Here is a 5,639-nt window from a genome sequence, read left to right as displayed (position 1 = left end):
CATGGAAGATGCTGCTGAAAACAGTGGGAGCCAGTCTTAGTTCAGGGCACCTCTCACTCTGTACCAGTCACAGACCCTGGATCCAGCAGAACAGCCCCAGACCATCATGTTTCCTCCTCCATGTTTACATAATGTCACACACTGAAGAACCGCACTTTCACCTGCTCGATGTTCCAAAATGCTGTATGATAAAGCGGAGATTTCAAACCTTGACTCATTAATTCATATAGCGGCGCTATTCAATTAGCGGCCCGGGGGCCACATGAGGCCCAAAAGCAACCCTCGAGTGGCCCAAAAGCAGAAGAGCCAAGAGATTGGAAACATGTCTTATAAGGAAAAACATACTTTACTGCATTTGAAAAGTTAACATCAACAGTCCCACATAGGTGGAAATAGAATGCCTCTTTCTAACCTAAAACAAAAAAACTGCAGTCAGTTTAATCCTGCGTTTTTACAGTTTAGAGTTTAATTTAGCAGACGCTTTTGTCCAAAGCGACATACAACACAAGCAAGAATTTAAAGAATTTAGACAAAGGGAAACCTAGTTAGTGCGACAACAGTTCTACAAGATATTCGGCTGGAGGTGCTGATAATCAGCAAGCCAACAAACCACAATTAATTGCTGCAGCAGTATACTTCAAGCTTCAAATATATTCAGTAGCAGTGCGGAAAAATCACAAGTCCTTCTTAGAAAATGAAAAATCACAAGTCCTTCTTAGATAAGAGTCTAATCACTTCTTGACTCTGCCTCCTGACATATTTTACAATCCCCCCCAAAAATACACGAGAACGGCAGCTGTCAATCATCACTAAACGTGACGTAAAATCTCGTTTTTAACCTCTTATGACTGATGAAAACAAGACTTTTCAGAAAAAAAGAGGACTTGAATACAAAACAGCCAAACAATATCTTCAAATCACCACAACTATCGACGTGAGAAACATTTCTAGGAGGTGTATTAATTTTTTGAAGTTTGACCACAGCCCATCTGGAATGACTGGAGAGCCAGATTTTTTTAAAGTCTATGTACAGACCTCACAACTTGCCATCACATGAAGTACAAGCAACAGGGGGGGGGGGGGGGGGGGGGTGAGCTGCCAGCTTACAGTCACTGCACAGAGCACTACACTTAAAATAAGAGTCTTCCTCTTTAAACAAATAAAATGTCTGATGCTTCAACAATGAATTCTGTTGATGTTCATTGTGATGATACCAGTCCTGTGTTAGGCATCTCTCCACTTATTATATAATTAATGTAAAGACAGTCTATTGACCTTGTTGTTTTTAATTTACAGACCTGTGTCTTTGTCCGTTCCCTGTTTTCAAAAATGTGTAAACTCAATAAAAATGAATTTTAAACAAATAAAAAAGAGCCATTCTTCTGTAAACATAACATAAATATTTACCAATAAAATAAAATAGTAAATATAATAATAATAATAATAATAATAATAAAATTAGAAAAAAAAATAATAAAAAAATAAAATAAAATAAAAAACACAATAAAGGATCTTTACATCAATTTTGAAAAAGTTACCCTGAGTTTTTTCTTAATCTCTGGCAGTGTACCTTTTTCCCATTCCAGTCCATTCACTGGTCTCAGACTGCTCGAATTTCAATAAGAAGTTCAAAAATTAATTTACTGGCCTGCAGTGAATGTAAAATGTATAAATACATAACCCTTACATAGCAGACAGCTTGGTCTTGATGCTATCCCAGTCACCCAGCATCAGCTTTGACTTGGCCTTGGTTGGAATAATTCTGATCAAAAAAAAAAAAAAAAAAAAAAAAAAACTTGCTTAGTCATATTTGTTAATGTTCATTGGTGAAATCTGGAAGCCCATCAACATGTGTCACAAAATAACAGTATATTTCTTTTTTCGTCCAACTTATCATTACAAGATTAATCCTCCAGGCTAGTGTCCCCATGTGTTATAGGTTTTTTATGTATGGAAGGAATACTTTCCTTTATGAAAGGAAAGTATGGTAGACAGGTGGTAATAATGTTTCCCTCCTCTTTTTATTCATATATTCACAGCGTCCTAAAAAGATGAACTCCTCACACACTTTTCAGATTGTCATAATGGAGGTTGGGAGTGTGGCCAGAGTGGACGGGAAGCAATCAAGCAAGTAGCAAGTATAAGAAGGTTAGCAGCAGAAGTGCCAGAAGGAACAGTCATGCACAGCAGCACTGGAATACCAACCTGTACACCTCCTGCAGCAGCAGCCAGACAGGGAGGGAAAGAGGGAGGGCGCACAGCAGGGGGAAAGATGGGGGATGTCACCCTACAGCAATCCTCAGCACACTCAGCAGGTGTTGACATCTAGATTAACCTTGGACTGCGGTGAGTCCTGCTCCTCTGGTAGGCAGTGTCTTATTAGAATGCACACAGACAGCTTGTATCCAATCCCTGGCTCCTAAAGCTCCCAGGTACTGCCCCTCATTCACTGGCCTGTCAGTCAAAGGGTCAGCAGAGCAGTGCTGCAGGGAGGTGGGACGGGAGGAAGCTGGCTGGGACTTTATCCCAAGACTGAGCGAGTGTCTCCTCCTTTATATTACCCAGACTTTTCCTGCTGGAGCTTGTTAGGTTCATTCATGAGGGAGCAGCACCTGGAGGTAAATCCAGTATAAGTTAGCGCTGAAACACACAGGGCTGTTTAACAAATGCCTGTGATATGACCAAGTGCTTATACAGTCCAAGAAAATAAAATCACTTAATTCCACATCTTGATGACATGATTAATAGCTATCAAAAAAAAAAAAAAAAAGAGAGAGAGAGAGAGAGAGAAAACTCTTTATTTTCAAATATGTTGCCCCTCAAGACTCAAACCAAAGCCAGCTCTGCAGTGAACCTTTCAGTATTGTTTTGTACCTGGGATCACAACGTTTTGAAGAACTAGAAATAGAAAAAAAAAAAAAAAAAAAGAATAGTAAGGAAAAATAAATGAATGGTCCTTCTATAATTCTGACAATGCATTATTTTCTGCTGTAAATTCCAGCAGCTATCTTTGACTGGAAACAGGTTTATCTAAGAAAAATGACCAAACTACATTCAGTTTTCATTGAAAGTGGACCTGGAAATCGGTCATAGTTTTAAAACCATTTCCTCAAGCTATTTTACTTCCATGAGTTGCTGTCTCAAAGCAAAAAAAAAAAACTCACTTTATTTAATGGTAAAAAGATGGCAGAAAGCCTCAAAATCAACAAAACCATTGATACTTAAGGCAGAGGATAAGGCACTTACTACGGAAACACAACACAGCCCAATACAAGAAGAAAACAGCAAAGAAAGAAAACACTACTCTATCCAGAGTTTACACTCACAAAAAAACTTTCTTTCAGACACAGTAAGAAATGGAGGGAGGGGAAAAAACAGTTTCTAATTTTTAAACCTTTTTTTTTTTTCTTTTTATAAGAGTGCAGTATTGGTGATTATTTTTGTTTCCTTATTTTATCATGGGTTGTTTTCCATGAGTTTTATTTCTTCCTTGTTGGGCAGTGGTTGGTATTCCCCGTGTTGTTGTTTTTTTGTATTTTGCTTTCCGTTTTATTGCCTTCTGCTTCAGTATTTCCTGTTTGTGTTTTTCTGTGCACCTACAATTCTACCTTCAGTACGTGGTACTTGGTTTTACTTCCTGCCCTTGAGAATTCTTCTCCTTGATTGCACCCTCATTAATTTCACGTGTCTTGTGTCACACCTCTGTTTGATTGCCCTCCGCATATTTAGGCTGACTCAAATCATGTACTTCCATGAGTACACTAACTTGATCTGAGCTGCGTGCACTACGCACTTGCCAAAACAGTACAAAAAATCTTACAGTGTTTTCTCAGATCAAACACCCATCAACCATCATCTGAACATTTGAACCATATGCCCCTCCCTCTACGTAGCCAATATGGCAACCAGTGATGGTGAGAAGTGTCCAGCAGACAGTTACCTGTGATACTGGGATTTGTTTTGTCTCTCTTGTGATTATGCCTTGTGGGTTTTTAGGGGGATTTTAAGTTTTTTTTTGTTTGTTTGTTTTCATTGAACCCAATTTTTAAATCTTCATTGTAGATCCTTCTTTTGTTTTTCTCAACACGATAGTAACTCATACTGTACAACCAACCTGGCCTGGAGCACATGAAGAGACATGAGATCAACCTGTATAAAAGGACTGACTCTTCATCAGTCAGATCTCTTGATCCCAGGGCTTGGTGCTCAGATGATGAAACAGCAGGAGTGCTCAGATCCCAACCACACACTTAAGCTTTCTCATTTGACTTTTCAGATGTCAGACTGATGTGCTTTTACTAATTCATTCAACACACTGATTGAAGCTCTATAGCCGTATACTTTCAACTCATAGAATCTGAAAGTAATCCCTCTTACCACCATAAATTCTATTTTCAGTCCATATTTATTCAGTATTAGCTTTTTTGATACTACAGGGACTGCTGCTGTAATAATAAGGCTTGGAGTCACTACATACGCTAAAATGAAGCATGTACCCTATAATCTAATGAAATGCACAGATGTAGTAATTAGTGACTCTCTTCATGTCTTAATGATCGGACAGTAATATCATAAGGCTTAATTAGCACCTTCAAACAGTCAGATCCTGGCAGCTGCAGCTCGGTTGCTTTAAGCATGGGTGATTTGTTGAAGTCTTCAGATTATTCCTCTCTGCTGTGGGTTAACTTTTCATATCATTGATCCGTCAGATGCTGCAAACACCATTTCTTTTATGAGAGCAGGTCTGTGAAGAAGACCGGGTGATGATTCAGTGAGTAAAGGTCAGATTGCCAAAAGATATCACATTGTTGAGATGCTCGGTACAAAACACCTCTGTTAGGTTAGGAAGCTTGGAAAGAACTCTGGTTTTAAAATGAAGGTGAATTAAAAAGAGTTAGTGGCTGCATGGTAGTGCAGTGGTGCATTGGTTAGTGCTGCCTCCTCACAACAAGGTCACCAAGTCGAATCCAGGGTCAGACAAGGTGGGCTTTTCTGTGTGCAGTTTGCATGTTCTCCCTGTGCATGTGTGGGTTCTCTATGGGTACTCCTGCTTCCTCCCACAGTCCAAAACAAGCCACTCAGGTTAATTTGTGATTCCGAATTGCACAAAGGAGGGAGTGTGTCTGTAAAAGGTTGTCTGTCTGTGTGTCAGCCCTGTGATTGTAACAACCAGTTTATGGTGTAACCTGCCATTCTCTCAAAGGCAGCTGGGCTGGGCTCCAGCCACCCGCAACCCTGCACAGGATAAGAAGTAGAAAATTGATGGATGCATTAATGGATGGTTGAAAGGAGTTAGAGGTTTTGTTCACTAATGCTGTTTTCTTTGTACTGGCAGTGCACACATTCTTAATTTCAGAGAACTTAACACAGAACCTTACTGTTGATAGGCCATGAAAGTTATCACATAATACTTCTGCTTCCCCTCTCTTAGTGACTGTGAAGTCTGATTTGAATTTCTCTGTATGCTACATATCAGCTGTCTTTCAGTGGCATTTAAAATAAAAGGTAAAAACAAGTGATAGATAATGAGTCATAGAAGCAGCTTTAGAACAGGAAAATGTGTCTTTTAGATTGGACATCAAGAACGGATGTTAATAAGCAGGGTGATGTTCCAAAACTGTTTTGCCTACAACAGCTGT

This window comes from Halichoeres trimaculatus, unplaced genomic scaffold (assembly GCF_033239565.1).
Source record: "Halichoeres trimaculatus isolate MK-OKI-2021-1 unplaced genomic scaffold, fHalTri1.1 fHalTri1_scaffold_3, whole genome shotgun sequence".
Lineage (NCBI taxonomy): Eukaryota > Metazoa > Chordata > Actinopteri > Labriformes > Labridae > Halichoeres > Halichoeres trimaculatus.
Note: the sequence above shows the minus strand (reverse complement) of the source record.